At 51.6% G+C, this 19410-nt stretch overlaps 1 protein-coding gene and 1 long non-coding RNA gene across 3 annotated transcripts in view; both read right to left on the reverse strand.

Annotated features, from left to right (window-relative positions):
* LOC140424793 (uncharacterized) overlaps window positions 1–19410 on the reverse strand; it is a 455234-nt gene that overhangs the window by 9358 nt on the left and 426466 nt on the right. The gene's annotated exons all lie outside the window — the stretch shown is intronic.
* Window positions 10256–19410, reverse strand: part of LOC140425708 (uncharacterized) — a 30885-nt gene continuing 21730 nt past the window's right edge. For both annotated transcript variants that reach the window (XR_011947938.1, XR_011947937.1), the window contains exon 3: window positions 10256–11262. This is a non-coding gene — a long non-coding RNA (uncharacterized lncRNA). The remainder of the gene's footprint in view (window positions 11263–19410) is intronic.

Genomic DNA, 19410 nt, shown 5'->3' on the forward strand with positions numbered 1-19410 from the left:
ACCCGCGCATGCGCGGATGACGCCCGTTATGCGGCACCGGCCGCATCATCTATGCGGCGCCGCCTTTACGCGGCCCTGATGTAGATGACGCGGCCCCGATCCTGGCCCATTGTCAGGGCCTGAATCGGTCGGGATCGGGGCCGTTTCGCACCATCGTGAACCTCGACAGCGTTCACGACGGCGCGGCCACTTCGGCGCGGGAGTGGAGAATCCCGCCCGCGAGCATCCAGGTCTCCAACTCTGCTTTCCTCAGATCTCTGGAAATCGGCCCACTCTGGCAGTATCCAATCACGACCTGTTACCGGACAGATTACGACCTCTTAGCCAATTAATTGGCCACCAGCCAACCAATCAAACTGAGCCCCACCCCATCTCTCGGGTGTCACAGAGTCTGAGTGCTGTTGCACCATATACTATGTTGCAACTTTTTGAATTCCTCACTCTTTCTGCTGCTTGGTTTAAAGAAACATGTCTATTACGCATCCATGGATTAAAATGATAACAGCAAAAAATATTAAGAAAGGGGAAATAAGGGAATCAGCAGGCAGGACCCTTAATGTGATTTTCAATCATCTTTTTTTGGTTTTGTCCCACATGAGATTGGTTTCGGTTGTTTGCCTATCAGAAGCAAGCTAAATTCCCAAGCAATGAATAGAATGCCTACAGTGTCAAAGGAGGCCATACGGCCCATCGAGTCTGTACTGACTCTCCGAAAGAGCACTCTACCTAGATGCACTGCCCGATCCCTGTAATCCCGTAACCCCATCTAATCTGCACATCTTTGGACACTAAGGGCAATTTAGCATGGCCCATCCACCTTACCTGCCCATATTTGGACTGTGGGAGGAAACTGGAGCGCCCAGAGGAAACCCGTGCCCACACGGGGAGAACGTGCAAACTCCACACAGACAGTGGGCCAAAGTCCGAATCGAACCCGGGTCCCCGGCTCTGTGAGGCAGCAGCGCAAACCGCTGTGCCGCCGTGTTTTTAATCCCATCAAAGTCAAATAAAATAAAAGCGATAGCATAAACATACAATGGACAATTGATTAATTGAACACTGAGTGACATTCCTGTTCAACTGCTCTTCAGTTTGCAATTTACTTACAAAGCACCAACACACATTGCAAATGTTTATCCACCCTGTCCTACGGTCTTAAGGCAAACAGCTGGGCGTGTTAGCGGGGAGCAGAGGTCTTACTCTGCAGCACTTTTCTAAAACCTCAGCTGTCAACACTGGCTGAGGTTCCACCTATCAGGTGTCATGGCAGCCCCACCATTCCCACCGTTTGCCTGCATCCTTCAGTCCACTTAAAATGCTTGGTTTCCTTTTAATCGGAATAAGCTCAGATTAACATCCTCAGGGCCAAGATTGTTGTTTTTATAATGTTAACCACCTGAAACAGAGCGTGACAAACTATCCCACTCTTGCGCTTGTTTTAGCATCTTTCAAAGGAGTCATCACATTTCTGGAGTGTACATCATCGCTGAATATTAAAGCTACGCTTTGAGGGACAATTATCAAATGACAATCAAACGTTATGGAAGCAAACAGCAAACACACATTCTCCGGGTGATATATTCGATAGCTGTGCCAGTAGATAAATTAGTTGGCAGAATTCTTTGTCATTGGCTCATTCGACAATCAAAATTTAAGTAGCTAATCCTACACGTGTAACATTGATGCTCAGGTTTAACAATCTCTCTTTCATGCTTCGTACTCTGTTAATGGGCGATGTTTCAAAAGCAACATTGGATTAGGTGTGATTAACTTTTTCTTACATTGAGCAGCATAGAAATAATGATTGAATACATAAAAGGATATTAAACCTGGTTTATGTGATACTAAATTTTGGATTGGATTTGTTTCTTGTCACGTGTACCGAGGATTTTTCTGCATGCAGCTCAAACAGTTAATTTAGGGTCTGCAGATACAGATTTAGTAGTCGCCTTAAAAGGGATTGGATTCAAAGGAGAACAAAATGCAGAGATATGTGGAGAGAGTAGGACTAACAGAATTGGTCTTTAAAGGAACAGACTTAGATGTGAGAGGTTGAATGGCCTCCTCCTGTTTAAGATTTGGCGAGAGCAGGCAGGATTAACCAACTTCAGCAGCTACCGAGATAGTTGCAGAAACTAAAGGGAAAGCACCATGGCAAAACCCACTGACATCCCTTACACATGATGCATGAATAATAATTATTTACAATTGCTCCACCTTTTAAATTAGTGCAAAGTCTGTTTCTGGCCTGTAGAATAAGGTATCGGCAGGACAAAGAACGAACGTTGATAATAATCGAAGAAGGAAATCTTGCAAAGATGTGTCACCGATTACCTGTGGATGGCTGCCTGTGTTGTGGGTGAATGCCTGGTGCATCAGGCTTCCCGGCTGCATCAGTGTTTCAGCCACATGGTCAGTGTCTCATTGCTACACTGTCCTCAATTATATATTATTCTTCTGCTCCATGGTTAGATCTTGTTCTATAGAATACAACAGAAGCAGCAGAGAATGATGACCGTAAAGACCTTTGGGATCAGATGCTGAACATGGTACATTCCCTGGTTTATCCTGACACGTGAAACTTGGCTTTAAGATAAAGATGAAATGCAAACTAATGGTGGGTTTATGAGCTTTGTTCCATCTGACTGAAAGATGCCTTGAGCGAGGCTGAAGAGGAGCCAATTGTGAGCAATTCTTCCAGTCACCTTTATCTTTAAAAATGCCTGTCACTAATGATTGATGGAAAGTTTTTGAAGCAGAGGGGAATACATCAAAATTAGGAGAGAGCAATGCAGTTGGATGAGTTTTGGGAAATGGACATGTGTGCTGTATGAAGATGGCAACTTTATGAATTCTACTTGCATCAAGTCACAATATGTGATATAACGAGTGGAACCATGTTAACTCATTGTCTAATGTTGTAACACAATGCCAAAATTCTTGCTCTCTAGTCTTCACCACCATTGAACCATTGGTGTAACCAATGCAGTGTTTAATTCAAGCTGACCCTTTGGTGCAGTGCTCATGGAGTGCTGCAGTTAGAGGTGTTGTTTTTCAGATGAAATGTTAAAGAGATGCACTACATGCCCTCTGAGAAGGGCACTAGAAGATCTCACAGCGCTATTTAATGAAAAGGCAGGAGGTGGAGGGAAGTGAGGCTGGCCAAGGTGAGGCATCTGTATTTGGAGGAAGGGTTCACCAGTCTGGAGGAGTTAAGGGAGAGGGTAGAACTGCCGAGGGCGACTGTGTTCAGGTATCTGCAGGTTAGGGACTTTGTGCGAAAGGTCTGGAGGGGGTTCCCCATGTTGCCAGGATACACCCTGCTGGTGCGACTGCTGCTTCCAGATGTGGAAGTGGAGAGAAGAATTGGGGATATATATAAGTGGCTGTGGGAGCAGGGAGATGAGCGGGTGGTGAAGATCAAGGCGAAATGGGAAGCGGAGTTGGGAGGGGAGATCAATTGGGGAGTATGGAGTGAGGCACTGCGTAGGGTAAACGGGACCTCCTCCTGTGCAAGGATGAGCCTGATACAGTTTAAGGTGGTGCACCGGGTGCATATGACTCGGGCAAGAATGAGTGAGTTCTTTCATGGGGTAGCAGATGAGTGTGAGAGATGTGGGCGGGGGCCAGCGAATCATGCGCACATGTTTTGGGGTTGTGAAAAATTGGGAAGATTCTGGGCGGGAGTGTTCGCGGTCTTAGCCAGGATAGTAGAGGAGGAGTTTGACCCGGACCCTTTGGTGGCGATGTTTGGGGTTTCAGAGAAGCCGGAGCTCATGGAGAGAAGGAAGGCCGATGTCGTGGCCTTCACCTTACTGATTGCACGACAGCGAATTCTACTAGAGTGGCGATGGCATCACCACCGGGGAAGCGTCTTGGTTGGGTGACCTGTACGTCGTCCTGCGGTTGGAGAAGATAAAGTATTAGTTAAGGGGTTCCGCAGAGGGGTTTGAGAAAAGGTGGGGGGTGTTTGTGGCCGTGTTTGAGGAGCTGTTAGTCGCGGGGTGGGGGTGGGGGGGTGGGGGGGGGGCGGTGAAAAGGGAAAAACATTTGTACAGAGTCTATAGTTGATTGCTGGGAAGTATGTTTCCTGGGGTGTTTATGGCTTGTAACCTGTTTTGATACATGTCTGTAATAAAATGCATTTTTTTAAAAACTATTTAATGAAGAGTAGGAGATTTAGAATCTCTGCAGTAGAGAAGGAAGCCATTTGGCCCATCGAGTCTGCACCGACCTTCCAAAAGAGCCAATTACCTAGGACCAATCCCCTGCCCATCTCGCCCGATTCCAATAACCTCGCCTAACCTGCATACCTTTGAACACTAAGGGCCAATTTATCATGGTCAATCCACCTAACCTGCACATCTTTGGACTGTGGGAGGAAACCTGAGACCCGGAGAAAACCCACGCACACACGGGGAGAACTTGCAAAGTCCACACAGACAGTCACCTGAGGCTGGAATCGAACTTGGGACTGTGGAGCTGTGAGGCAGCAGTGCTAACCACTGTGCCATCACTTTCCCTACACTGCAGCTAATAATTATCTTGCAAGCTACATGACTAAAAATTAGATTATTTTGTAATTTGCCTTATATTCTACAGTGACAAAACTGCAAAAATATTTCATTGACTGAGAAGAACTTTGCGATATGAAAGGTGCTGTGAAAGTGCAAGTTCTATTTTTACTTTGATAGCCTTTCTTCAGATTATAGCTACTTTACCATGTTCAGGACTGGTATTTCTATTTCCATCATTTCTGTCGCTATCTTTCAACAAGATAGTGAGCAGCGCACGACTCACCTTAGAAAGTTATTAGTCTTTATTCTGATCCGTCCATCGAGATCCCAGTTCTGACACTGGGGGCGGGATTCTGTGATCCTGAGGCTAAGTGTTGACGCCGTCGGAAATGCCGTCACGTTTCTCGACGGCATCAACACGGCCTCAGGATCAGCAATTCTGGCCTCTACAGGGGGCCAGCATGGCACTGGACGGTTCACGCTGCTCCAGCTGCTGATCCTGGCATCAACTGGGCGCCGCAGGGTCCGCGCATGTGCAGTGGCCCCGGCGCCAACGCGTGCATGCGTGGTGGCTCCCTTCAACGCGCTGGCCCCAACTCAACATGGCGCCGAGCTACAGGGGCTGGCGCGGAAGAAAGGAGGCCCCCAGCCACAGAGGCCAGCCCGCCGATCGGTGGGCCCCGATCGCGGGCCAGGCCACATCGGAGGCCCCCGCCCGGGGTCGGACATCCCCTCCCCTCCCACAGGCCGCACCCTCCCCCCCCCGACCCTTCCATGCCGAGCTCCTGCCGGCTAAGAGTATGTGTGGACGGCGCTGGCGGGACTTGGCTTTTTCACGACGGCCACTCGGCCCATCCCGAGATGAGAATCGGTACGCAGCCCCCGACCGGCGCCGCGCGAACCACGCCGGCTCCATTGGCGCCGATTCTCTGCTCTGCGGAGAATCGCATGCCAGCGACGGGGCGGCGTGGCGGGATTCGCGCCGGTCGCGGGGATTCTCCGGCCCAGCCCGAGCTGAGAGAATCCCGCCCATGATTTCCCTGTCTGCTTTGACACTGCTTAGAAATCGGAAGGGGACGGGAGTTGAATGCCTGAAAGTTTTGATTTAAGGGAGAGAGAACGTGTATTTAAATGACATTTTTAAAAATCCTACGGTAGGTACTTCACAGCCAATAATTACAGCATATTCATGGTTGCTCTGTAGGAAAACGCACCGGGCAATTTGTACACAGCAAAAATCCACAAACAACAATGAGTTGAACGACCGCTTAATCAGTTTGACTGGCACAGATTGAGGGAGAAACGTTGTCCATGACCTGTCCGTGCTTCAAGAAAAGTGCCACAAGTGGTTAGCACTACTGCCTCCACGGCACCAGGGACCCGGGTTCAATTCCAGCCCTGGGTGACTGTGTGGAGTTTGCACACTCTCCCCGTATCTGCGTGGGTTTCCTCCAGTTGCTTCCTTCCACAGTCCAAAGATGTGCAGGTTAGGTGGATTGGAAATGCTAAATTGCCTCTTAGTGTCCAAAAAAGATGTGTAGGTTAGGTGAAAGGGTTGTAGGGATACGGTGAGGAAGTGGGCTTGGGTGGAGTCCTCTTTCTGAGGGTCAGTGCAGACTCAATGGGCCTTATGGCCTCCTTCTGCACTGTAGGGATTCTATGATTCTATGGGAGCTTTTGTACCTACCTGAGCCAGTTAAGTGGTTTGGAAGGTGCTGTCTAAGGAGTCTTGGTGAGTTGCTACAGTGCATCTTGTGGGTGGTACAACACTATTGCTGCTGGGCACCACAGTGGAATGCTGTACCTTTATATGGCTTGGTGTCAGATATGTTTCTGATAACGCTATTGGGAAGCCCCATTGGAACATTAATACTTCTCTAAAGGTGCAAAGTAAATGGAAGCTGTTGTGGTTGAAAGCAGATCTGACAGATTTATTCTGAGGGACTAATGGGGAAGGGAGACAGAATAGAGACCTGAGACATAGAGAATGATTTTGTTCTTGTCGAATCACACAACATAGTCAATGGGTACAGCACTAAATAACGCAAATAGAAATTTAAAAAAATAAAGCATTATGGAAAAACATTGAGGTCCTTAATAAACCTCATTAATGAAAGCAGGATGTGCTGGAAACAGTAAGAAGGTCTGGCAGCAACTGGAGATAGAAACAGAGTTATTGCTCCAAGTTCAATAGGATTCTTCTTCAGGTCATATTGCATTCAAACCATTAACTCTGTTTCAGTCTCCACAGATGCTGCCAGACCTGCTGAGTTTTTCCAGCACTTCCTGGTTTTATTTCAAATCTCCAGTATTTTGCTTTTAATTTTGAATGAATGAACTTCTTCAGAAAAGAATGGCTGTGGATTTGTGGTGGAGGGTAATGGGGTGTGGGAGGTGATAGTTTTGTGAGGGAATGCTCCCAACAGTAACACTTGCTAACACTTCACAATGCAAGAGCCATTAGACCATAAAACATAGGAGCAGAATTAGGCCACTCGGCCCATCGAGTCTGCTCCACCATTCAATCATGGCTGATATTTTTCTCATTCCCATTCTCCTGCCTATGATGCTCCAGTCCTATCTATGTCGGTATGCTTGCTGCTAATGATGCTTTGTGCTTGGAGCAACGCTTCACAACGTTATCCACCGGCGGCAGGGTAGCACAGTGGTTAGCACTGTTGCTTCCAGCTTATTATTGGATAAGCATATGGCTTATTGGATAAGCATATGGATGATAATGGCATAGTGTAGGTTAGATGGCTTTTGTTTCGGTGCAACATCGTGGGCCGTAGGGCCTGTACTGCGCTGTATCGTTCTATGTTCTATGTTCTATGTTCACGGTGGCAGGGTCCCAGGTTCGATTCCCGGCTTGGGTGACAGTCTGTGTGGAGTCTGCACGTTTTCTCTGTGTCTGCGTGGGTTTCCTCCGGGTGCTCCGGTTTCCTCCCACAAGTCCCAAAAACGTGTTGTGAGGTGAATTCGACATTCTGAATTCTCCCTCCATGTATCCGAACAGGCGCTGGAGTGTGGCGACCAGGGGCTTTTCACAGTAACTTCATTGCAGTGTTAATGTAAGCCTACTTGTGACAATAATAAAGATTATTATTATCTAGTGAGGATTAAAATTGGATGTTATTATCGACAAAGCTATAGGTGCTTCATGGAATACAAGGCTTTCTGAGTATCTGGCAGGCTGGGCATGTTACCTATACAAAATATCCACCCAGGGTTTACGATGGACAGATCTGCCATTTTGGCCGAACCTTCAACCTACTTTGTCCTACCTTTGGCAGACATGTCTTCAGATGTCTAGATTCTGAACTCTGGAATGCTCCCCCTCTCCGCCCACCCCACCTCACCCCGCTCCCCCATCTATCTCTACACATCTCCCTCTTCCTATAAAACCCTCCTCATAACCTGCAGCTTTAACCAAATTTTGGTGACCTGTCCCAATGTTTATTTTTCCAGTTTGATGTCAATACTTTTCGCTTCTAATACTCCTGTGAAATGTTTTAGGGCATTTTACTATGTTAAAGGAACTATATAAAGGCAAGTAAATGTCATTGTTGATTGGAAGAGTAAGGAAGAACATTTCTCCGTCCTTTACCCCAGGAGATTAAGTTACCGGGATAGAATCTGAGACAGACGCGTGTGATCTATGGGAGCAGTGGCAGCTCAGTGGGTCCTTTCCAGTTCCCTCCTTTATGTTCTTAAGCGGTGGTGAGAGTGAGCCTCATACAGAGAAGAAGGACTAAGCCGCGCATGAGGTGAGTGAGTCCAATGCCTAACTGAATTAGATTTTCAAGGCGTTGATATATGCTGAAGTATCAGAAAGGAGACACGGCTTTAGACCTATTGATGTCATCAGACAATTTTTCAACAGCCTTCCGCAGCACCACAACAAAGTTCTTAACATCGACATATTTGTCGTCCTTCATCCAAACAGCCGATGATGGAGAAGTTGCAGAGAATCTGAACAAGTTCTAAATATTTTGCTGAATACCTTTGCATGTAAATGGGTGAAAGAGGCAAGTGTTTCTCCTGGAAAAATAATAAAAGACGAGAATGAATCATTTTGACTTGTTGCCATTTTGCAAATATGGCCAGGGGAAGGCAGGAAGTACATTTTTGTTCCGCTAGAACTCGGTAGACACTTGCGGGACACAGAATTAGGTTATTTTCTGTCATTTTAGCATACTTTGTGCAATGATGCATTTTAGTTGTCTTGTGAACACGAGTGCGACCACTCTTAAGTAAACCCCATAATTGTCACATCACCCACGTGTTCCTCATCATTTTTCAAATCCAAAGTAAAACTCTGACTGTTCCACTTCCAGAATTATGCAGCGATAAACAAGCTCAAGCTTCCAGAGTCACACGTGCCAAATGTGCTACTCCTTCCAAGGACTGATAGTGTGTCAATTATTATTCACAAGCACAAAGACAGTTCTTCAAAGCTACTTTCATACGTGAACCTGTTTCTACAAGATGTAACTGCAGTTCAGATGTAATCGAATAGCCTCTTGGGCTTTCGTGTCGCACCAAAAAAATGTAATTCAAGGCATCAAGGTCATACTTCTTCTATTAAATAAATCATTCAACAGCTATGTCATTGCCTCATTGACCCAGATTATAAAGTATTAACCTCTGATCTTCAAAATGCTGCAGATGATTCATCCTTCTCAACTCTGAGTGATAGAAATATCTTCGCAGACAGACATTGTGGAGGTGGTTTCCTTCTGAAATAATCATGCTGTTGGAGCTGAGATGGGAAGGATAAGTTACTGTCTCTCACTGATGAGCACTGAGGGTAAACTTCAGTCAGTTCTATGTTGGGCTACTTAATAATGAATTACACTGTGGTTATTAGAAATCAATTGCTAATATATCAGCTAATCAATAATTGCATCAGGATCTACGTATTGATTTCCCACGCTGATTTCTCTTTCTTGCTCCTTTCCTTCAGTTTCAAGTTGTACCAGTTTGATGGGGAGTATACCTGATACACATCCCCCCCCGACCCCAAATCCCAAGGCAGTCATTTGACTAATAGGGAGAGGGTGCCTGCGCCACTAATAGCATTGCTGGGAATCACACCCAGTGGCAAACTGGAGTGGCAAATTGATGTTTAGTCGAGGAAAGGTGGGGTTGGGGCTGAGTGGAGTGGGGTGTGGCGGCTGAGGACCATGCAGACCTGTCTGAACTAAGTCTTCAACGAGCTGCTCGCCTCATGGCAATTGACCCTCACAACAATCACCACTTGAGCACAACATGGTGGGTCCCACTTGATGCTGCTGTATCACATATTGCTGGCTGCATCCTGGATGGGACTGTGAGGGTTTCCGGGACATTTCCAAATCCTGTTGGTCCTGCCTCTGATGGGTTATGTTGCCACAATAGTTTAGGTGGGTGGTACATAGGAACAGAAGTCGGCCATTCAGCCCCTCGAGTCTGTTCTACTGATCAATTAGACCATGGCTGATCTATATCTTAACTCCATTTACACATTCTGGTCCCATATCCTTCGACACATTTACCCAATAAAACTCTGACAATTATATAGATCTAAAATGAAATACTTCAAACATTAAAAACTGCCCAATGGAAGTGATTGTTTGCAGTATTAATAAACAAACATTTATTTTAAACAAGTGAATATCTCTTTCAAAATGGCAGACAAAAGCATGTCATGCAGGAGCAATAGTAATAATAATCTTTATTAGTGTCACAAGTAGGCTTACATTAACACTGCAATGAAGTTACTGTGAAAATCCCCTCATCGCCACACTCCAGCGCCTGTTCGGGTACACTGAGGGAGAATTCAGAATGACCAATTCACCTAACAGCACGTCTTTCGGGACTTGTGGGAGGAAACCGGAGGAAACCCACGCAGACACGAGGAGAACGTGCAGACTCCGCACAGACAGTGACTAAAGCAGGGAATCGAACCTGGGTCCCTGGCTAACCACTGTGCTACAGTGACATATTTTGTATTTATGCATTTATACTTCAAGTAGTAGTTTCTAAGTTTAAATCTAACGGTTCATACGACCAGTATTTAATAATTTGCTGGGATTTTTTTCCAGTGTTTTTCTTTAATTGAGCAAGAGATAACACAGTTCTGAAAATGAGTCGATTTCAACGCGAAACGGAAATTCTGTTTCTCTGTCCCCAGATGCTGCCAGACCTCTTGAGCATTTCCAGCACTTTCTCTTTTTATTTATGAAAGATAGCGCATCTCTCATTTGCATTGTGGTTCCGAGGTAACAGCAGGTCATTTACATACAAGGAGAGAAAGATGCCATAATTAAACTCAATGCTGCACTGAGTAGTTGATAAAAGCATCCTGCGAAATCACTCCTCCGAATGTATATAATAAGAAGTGCGATGTTGCAGGAATGTGTCCCTTTTGCACTCGAGGAAAAGACCATGGATGTCGGGGCATCTGTAACTCTCCATCTGAAGAATGGCAAATTCTCATGTGATTTATGGCAGCTTGAGATTTTCGTAACGGAGAGGAAGATGATTTGTTCAGCGTTTATAATTCTCCTCTCTGTCACGCACCAACAACATTCCCCGTTCGAACATCACACGATCACAGTTCAGGTTACAGCATCAGTCAGGAAACAGCCTGCTTGGGATTTTCCATTGCTCTGTCACTGTGCCAGTGGCTGTGACACATTCACATTCAGCAGATGCCCATAAAGTTTCCTTTTTCCTGAAAACGTCCTTCCCCTTTATCTTCCTGAAAACACAAACCCATACTAGGATAAAGTTCCGCAAGGGAAGCAGCCGATGAAGAACTTTCATTTATAAAGCATCATTTGTGACCTCAGGACATCCCAAAACTTTACAGCCAATGAATGGGGCGGCATGGTGGCACAGTGGTGAGCACTGCTGCCTCACAGCGCCAGCGCCCCGGGTCCGGTTCCGGCCTTGGGTCACTGTCTACGCTTTCTCCCCGTGTCTGCGTGGGTTTCCTCCGGGTGCTCCGCTTTCCTCCCACAGTCCAAAGATGTGCAGGTTAGGTGGATTGGCCATGCTAAATTGTCCCTTTATGTTCAAGGATGTGTAGGTTAGGTGGGGTTATGGGGATAGAGGGGGAGGAGTAGGTCTAGATAGGGTGCTTTTTCAGTGGGTCGGTGCAGACTCGATGGGCCAAATGGCCTCCTTCTGCACTGTGGAATTCTATGGTTCCAAATGATTTTGAAGTGCAGTCAGTGTTGTAATGTAGAAAATGTGGCAGCTAATTACACACAGCCCAAAGATTGCAATGGGAAAATGACCATAGATACAGCAAAATATAAATAGATTGGAGAGTTGGGCAGAGAAATGGCAGATGGAGTTCAATCCAGACAAATGCGAGGTGATGCATTTTGGAAGATCTAATTCAAGAGTGGACTATATGGTCAATGGAAGTGTCCTGGGGAAAATTGATGTACAGAGAGATCTGGGTGTTCAGGTCCATTGTACCCTGAAGGTGGCAACGCAGGTCGATAGAGTGGTCAAGAAGACATGCAGCATGCTTGCCTTCATCGGACGGGGTATTGAGTACAAGAGTCGGCAGGTCATGTTACAGTTGTATAGGACTTTGGTTAGGCCACATTTGGAATACTGCATACAGTTCTGGTCGCCACGTTACCAGAAGGATGTGGTCGCCACATTACCAGAAGGATGTGGTCGCCACATTACCAGAAGGACGGTAAGATGTTAAAACATGCTGCTGTGCAGAGGGACCTGGGTGTGCTGGTGCATGAGTCGCAAAAAGTTGGTGTGCAGGTGCAACAGGTGATTAAGAAGGCTAATCGAGTTTTGTCTTTCATTGCTAGAGGGATGGAGTTCAAGACTAGGGAGGTTATGCTGCAATTGTATAAAGTGTTGGTGAGGCCACATCTGGAGTATTGTGTTCAGTTTTGGTCTCCTTATCTGAGAAAGGACATATTGGCACTGGAGGGAGTGCAGAGGAGATTCACTAGGTTGATCCCAGAGTTGAGGGGATTAGATTATGACGAGAGGTTGAGTAGACTGGGACTGTACTCGTTGGAATTTAGAAGGATGAGGGGGGATCTTATAGAAACATATAAGATTATGAAGGGAATAGATAGGATAGATGCGGGCAGGTTGTTTCCACTGGTCGGGGAAAGCAGAACTAGGGGGCATAGCCTCAAAATAAGGGGAAGTAGATTTAGGACCAAGTTTATGAGGAACTTCTTCACCCAAAGGGTTGTGAATCTCTGGAATTCCTTGCCCAGTGAAGCAGTTGAGGCTCCTTCTTTAAACGTTTTTAAGAAAAAGATAGATACCTTTCTAAAGAATAAAGGGATTCGGGGATATGGTGTACGGGCCGGAAAGTGGAGCTGAGTCCACAAAGATCAGCCATGATCTCATTGAATGGCGGAGCAGGCTCGAGGGGCCAGATGGCCTACTCCTGTTCCTAGTTCTTATGTTCTTATGTTCTTATGCTTTAGAGAGGGTGCAGAGGAGGTTCACCAGGATGTTGCCTGGTATGGAGGTGCTAGCTATGAAGAAAGGTTGAGTAGATTAGGATTATTTTCGTTGGAAAGACGGAGGTTGAGGTGGGACCTGATTGAGGTCTACAAAATTATGAGAGGTATGGACAGGGTGGATAGCAACAAGCTTTTTCCAAGAGTGGGGGTGTTAATTTACAAGGGGCACGATTTCAAGGTGAGAGGGGGAAAGTTTAAGGGAGATGTGCGTGGAACGTTTTTTACGCAGATGGTGGTGGGTGCCTGGAACGCTTTGCCAGCGGAGGTGGTAGAGGCGGGCACGATAGCATCATTTAAGATGCATCTAGACAGATATATGAACGGGCAAGTAGATGCTTAGAAAATAGGTGACAGGTTTAGATAAAGGATCTGGATCGGCGCAGGCTAGGAGGGCCGAAGGGCCTGTTCCTGTGCTGTAATTTTCTTTGTTCTTTGTTCTGGATAATCTGCTTTGCATCTGTTTTAAAGTTGAATAAGGGACATATACTGACCAGAAGATCAGGGATACTGCCATGGGATCTCTAAATGGCACTTCAGGCGGGGTCTTGGTTTAATGCTTCATCTAAATGACTCAATCTATGCGAATTCCACCCAAGTGGAATTTAGACGTTGGATTTTGTCAGGATGTTGGGCCACAGGTGAGACCTGAGCTCACCAAATGAGTGCCAGCTGCCATAGGCAACGCTCCAAGTAACCCACACCCATGGACACCAAGATCGAACGAGCACCAAGAGAGCTTGTTAAAGATCAGCTTGTAAAAAACTTTGGCGACTCCACGTTATTTACCATCTTATCCTGATCTTCGTCTTGACAACTTACACAATCACCCCTTCATTCTCTCCTGCCTATTTTGCTCAAGTACCTTTCTTTCACAAATAGAATCAAATGAATTCATGATTTTACAAGGAAGCGCTCCTCAGTGGGCTGGTCAATAATTTAACCTCGGACTTCTGGCGGACGGCCCAGAGCTGATCGATCGCACACAAGGTGATTCCTGCTTAAAGGCTCAGGTTTTGGCCTTTTCTACCCAGCTAACGGAAGTTTTGGTGGGAAAAGTGCAAAGTAACTGGAATGAGCAGCTTTCTCCTCCAATGTGGAATGTCGGCGGTTACCCAACTTAAATCGCATAAAGCTTCGGCTCAAGAGGTGGGTGACCACGTGGCAACAGAGAGTAAGGCGGAGCTTGCCGTGCCATCGTCACCTGCCCCACTGCCTGTAGATCAGTTGATGGAGTTCATCCAAGGGGAATTTAAGAAGCATCGGCAGGAGATGCAGGAGGATCTGTCCAAGGCAATCGAAGGAGCAGTAACCCGCCCCCCCCCCCCCCCCCCTCGCAGGACTTTGGAACGGGTGGAGCAGAGTATGGAGTTACAAGGTGCAACGATCCAAGAGGTGCAGGGGCGTTGTCTGATCACAGTGACCAGATCGTGCCTTTGGAGGCGAAGGTGGCAATGCTGGGGGAGGCCCATAAGTTGTGGAAGACAAGAGGGGATAGCCAGGTGAATAGATCCAGGTGGCAAAATTTAACAATTTAGCAAAGATGTTGAGGACGCTGGTCGGGGAGGGGGTCTTCGAGAAGACCCAGATGTAGATCAGGCCTACCGGCCGCTGGGCCAGATGCCGAGAGCTGGAGAACCGCCATGGGCAGTGATCACCTGGATGCACAGGTTTCAGGAGAAGGAGCAGATTTTGAGGTGGGCAAAGTCCACATGGGATTGTAGCTGGAAGGGTGATCGGATACGGATCTATCAGGACATTGGGTCCAACCTGGACAAGCAGTGAGCTGGGCTTTAATAAGGCCAAGGCGGTGCTCTTTCGGAATGTTGTACCCGGCTAAACTGTGGGTAACATACAAAGGCAAAGAGCATTGGGCGCGATTCTCCGCTCCCGCGCCGGTTGGGAGAATTCCCTGGCGCGCCATTTTTCCCCGCGACGCCGGTCTGACACCCTCCCGCAATTCACCCAAGCGGCGAAAACGGCCCCGTCGAGTTCTGCACGGCGCAGGCCGGAGAATCGCCCGGGACACCCAAAATGGCGGTTTTCCGCTACACCCGCTATTCTCCGGCCCGAATGGGCCGAGCGGCCTGCCCAAAACGACGGCTTCCCGCCGGCGCCATCCACACCTGGTCGCTGCCGGCGGGAACAGCGCGGGAACACTGGGGGGGGGGGCGGCCTGTGGGGGGGCGAGGGGGGTCTTTCACCGGGGTAGGACTCAAAAGGGATCTGGCCCACGATCGGTGCCCACCGATCGGCGGGCCGGCCCCTCTGAAGGAGGACCTCCTTTCCTCCGCGCCCCGCAAGATCCATCCAACATCTTCTTGCGGGGCGGCCTCGGGGAGGACGGCAACCACGCCTGCGCGGGTTGGCACCAGTTACGCCTTTTACACGGCGCCAATGCCTGGCACGCGCTGACGACGCTGCTTTCACGACACGCCCCCCGAGTGTCTCGCGGCCCCGATCCTAGCCCATTTTCGGGCCCTGAATCGGTCGGGATCGGGGCCATTTCGCGCCGTCGTGAACCTCGACGGCGTTCACGACACCGTGGGCACTTAGTCGCGGGAGCGGAGAATCGCGCCCATTATCTGGACATGCCAGACTTTGTCAGGAAGTATGGTTTGAGGGAGGACTAATGTAGGGAATGTATAAAATGTGATGTTTTTGCAGTGTGAATGTTGCTGCATGAGTTGGGCTTTTTGTTATGGTCGATGGTGGGAAGGTCCCAAGTCGGTTCTTTCTCCTGCTGGCGATGGGGGGGCGGGGGGGGGGGGCTTCGGACAGAGGGTTTTATTCCGAAGTGTGGTGGTTGATGAGGAGGAGTGGTGGGAAAGGATAGTTTGGGAGTTTGGGTGTTGTGGGTGGGTCCCTTTGTGTGGATCTCCAGGTGGGGGTTACCATGCTAGCAGGGATGCTAGTAAACAGAAGCAGTGCGGGGGAGGGGGCTGCAGGTGGAACCGGGGGGGGCGGTACAGTCAGGCAGGGTTGGAGGGGGGGGGGTTGGTAGGGTGAGAGGTTCGAGCGGGAGATGGGGGATATGGGGAAGTGGATGAGGGTGGGGGGAGTCAGGGAGGGGGAAGTGGGAAGAGGAGTGTGCAGGTGACACAGATTTTGTTTGTGACTAATTGTAGATTGAAATGGAGATGGTGGCCATTTTGGGTGGACCTGAACTAGAGAGGGGCCTGGAATTAGTACGAATTTTGTGCTTGATTCGGATGGCGGACCTTAATACTGGAGCGGGGGGTCCTTAGACCCCCTGTAAGGATAGTGACATGGAGCGTGTGGGGGCTGAATGGCCCGGTTATAAGATTCCGGGTGGTTACCCATTTGAACAGCTTAAAAGAGGACGTGGACTTCCTGCAGGAGACACACTTGAGGGTAAAAAACAGACGAGATTAAGGAAGGGATGGGTTGGATAGACATTCCACTCAGGATTCGATTCAAAGTCTAGAGGGGCTGCAATTGTATTTAACAAGAAGGTGGCTTTTGCAGTGTCCAACAAAGTGCTGGATCTGGGGGAGAGGTGGTATGTGATGGTAAGCGCAGTCTAGGCGGGGACGCTGGTGGTATCGGTTAATATTTATGCACCCAATTGGGATAGTATGGAATTCATTAAGAATGCACTGGAAACCATCCCGAACCTTGGGCGTCATTCTCCGACCCCCCAGAGGGTCGGAGAATGGCCGTTGGCCGCCGTGAATCCCGCCCCCGCCGGTTGCCGAAGTCTCCGAAGGGAGAAAAGTCGGCGGGCCGTTAATGTCGCCGCTGCCGTCGGAGAATGTCACGGGTCTGCGCAAGGCAGCCGATTTTCGGCCTGCCGATATTCTCCCTTCCGGATGGGCCGAAGTTAAACCTCCTTTTCATCGGCGTGACCCTGTGCTCCAGGTTCACGCCGACCAGCGTGGAGGTGAGTGACGGCCTGGGGGGTTGGCTCTGGGCAGGCGATGGCGTGGCCGCAGTCTGAATGCGTGAGGAGAGGTGTGTCTCGGGTTGTGTGTGTGTGTATGCGGCGGGGGGGGGGGGGGGGGGGGGGGGGGCGGGGTGGTTAGTGTAGGCTGGGCTCCGGGGGAGTGCCGGGAGGGGGTCCGTGCTGGGGAGGGGGATGGGGGGCCCGTGCCGGGGTGGAGGTTGGGGGGGGGTCCGTGCCGGGGTGGAGGTTGGGGGGGGGTCCGTGCCGGGGAGTGGGATGGGGGGTCCATGCCGGGGTGGAGGTTGGGGGGGGGGGGTCCGTGCCGAGGAGGGGGATGGGGGTCCGTGCCGGGGTGGAGGTTGGGGGGGGTCCGTGCCGGGGAGGGGGATGAGGGGTCCGTGCCGGGGTGGAGGTTGGGGGGGGGGGTCCGTGCCGGGGAAGGGGATGGGCGGTCCTTGCCGGGGTGGAGGTTGGGGGGGGTCCGTGCCGGGGTGGAGGTTGGGGGGGGTCCGTGCCGGGGAGGGGGATGGGGGGTCCATGCCGGGGTGGAGGTTGGGGGGGGTCCATGCCGGGGAGGGGGATGGGGGGTCCGTGCCGGGGTGGAGGTTGGGGGGGGGGTCCGTGCCGGGGAGGGGGGTGGGGGGGTCCGTGCCGGGGAGGGGGATGGGGGTCCATGCCGGGGTGGAGGTTGGGGGGGGTCCGTGCCGGGGAGGGGGATGGGGGGTCCGTGCCAGGGTGGAGGTTGGGGGAGGGGTCCATGTCGGGGTGGAGGTTGGGGTGGTCCGTGCCGGGGTGGAGGTTGGGGGAGGGGTCCATGCCGGGGTGGAGGTTGGGGGGGGTCTGTGCCGGGGAGGGGGATGGGGGGTCCATGCCGGGGTGGAGGTTGGGGGGGGTCCGTGCCGGGGAGGGGGATGGGGGGTCCGTGCCGGTGTGGAGGTTGGGGGGGGGTCCGTGCCGGGGAGGGGGATGTGGGGTCCGTGCTGGGGTGGAGGTTGAGGGGGGGTCTGTGCCGGGGTGGAGGTTGGGGGGGGTCCGTGCTGGGGTGGAGGTGGGGGGGGTGGTCCGTGCTGGGGAGGGGGATGGGGGGTCCATGCCGGGGTGGAGGTTGGGGGGGTCCGTGCCGGGGAGGGGGATGGGGGGGTCCGTGCCAGGGTGGAGGTTGGGGGGGGTCCGTGCCGGGGAGGGGGATGGGGGCTCCATGCCGGGGTGGAGGTTGGGGGGGTCCGTGCCGGGGAGGGGGATGGGGGGTCCGTGCTGGGGTGGAGGTTGGGGGGGGTCCGTACCGGGGTGGAGGTTGGGGGGGTCCGTGCCGGGGAGGGGGAAGGGGGGTCCATGCCGGGGTGGAGTTTGGGGGGGTCCGTGCCGGGGAGGGGGATGGGGGGTCCGTGCCGGAGTGGAGGTTGGGGGGGGGTCCGTGCTGGGGTGGAGGTTGGGGGGGGGGTGGTTCGTGCCGCGGATGAGGTTGGGGGGGGGGTCCGTGCCGGGGTGGAGGTTGGGGGGGAGTCCGTGCCGGGGAGGGGGATGGGGGGTCCATGCCGGGATGGAGGTTGCGGGGGGGTCCGTGCCGGGGAGGGGGATGGGGGGTCCATGCCGGGGTGGAGTTTGGGGGGGTCCGTGCTGGGGAGGGGGATGGGGGGTCCGTGCTGGGGTGGAGGTTGGGGGGGGTCCGTACCGGGGTGGAGGTTGGGGGGGTCCGTGCCGGGGAGGGGGAAGGGGGGTCCATGCCGGGGTGGAGTTTGGGGGGGTCCGTGCCGGGGAGGGGGATGGGGGGTCCGTGCCGGAGTGGAGGTTGGGGGGGGGTCCGTGCTGGAGTGGAGGTTGGGGGGGGGGGTGGTTCGTGCCGCGGATGAGGTTGGGGGGGGGTCCGTGCCGGGGTGGAGGTTGGGGGGGAGTCCGTGCCGGGGAGGGGGATGGGGGGTCCATGCCGGGATGGAGGTTGCGGGGGGGTCCGTGCCGGGGAGGGGGATGGGGGGTCCGTGCCGGGGTGGAGGTTGGGGGGGGTCCGTGCCGGGGAGGGGGATGGGGGTTCCATGTCGGGGTGGAGGTTGAGGGGGGTCCGTGCCGGGGAGGGGGATGGGGGGTCCGTGCCGGGGTGGAGGTTGGGGGGGGGTCCGTGGCGGGGTGGAGGTTGGGGGGGGGTCCGTGCCGGGGTGGAGGTTGGGGGGGGGGTCCGTGCCGGGGAGGGGGATGCGAGGGCAAGTGAGTTGGTCCACCTGGCCAGGTGCCAGCCTCCAACAGTTGGACCCATGCGGTCCATGCCACCTGGCTGGGGGGAGGAGGGGATATGGGCAATGATGACATGTCGTCGTTCCCCCCCCCCCCAACCAGGCCGTCATGTTTTCCCGTCATCCAGCGATGTTGGCCGCCGTGGCGGCAGCCGCTCATGTCTATGTTGCCCTGGATGAGGCGGAGGAGGAGGAGCGTGCCAGAGAGGCGGCGCAGGCTGCCGCAGAGGGACAGGCGGCAGCCGCCCAGGCTGGAG

The sequence above is a fragment of the Scyliorhinus torazame genome, chromosome 6 (genome assembly GCF_047496885.1).
Source record: "Scyliorhinus torazame isolate Kashiwa2021f chromosome 6, sScyTor2.1, whole genome shotgun sequence".
NCBI classification, from domain to species: domain Eukaryota; kingdom Metazoa; phylum Chordata; class Chondrichthyes; order Carcharhiniformes; family Scyliorhinidae; genus Scyliorhinus; species Scyliorhinus torazame.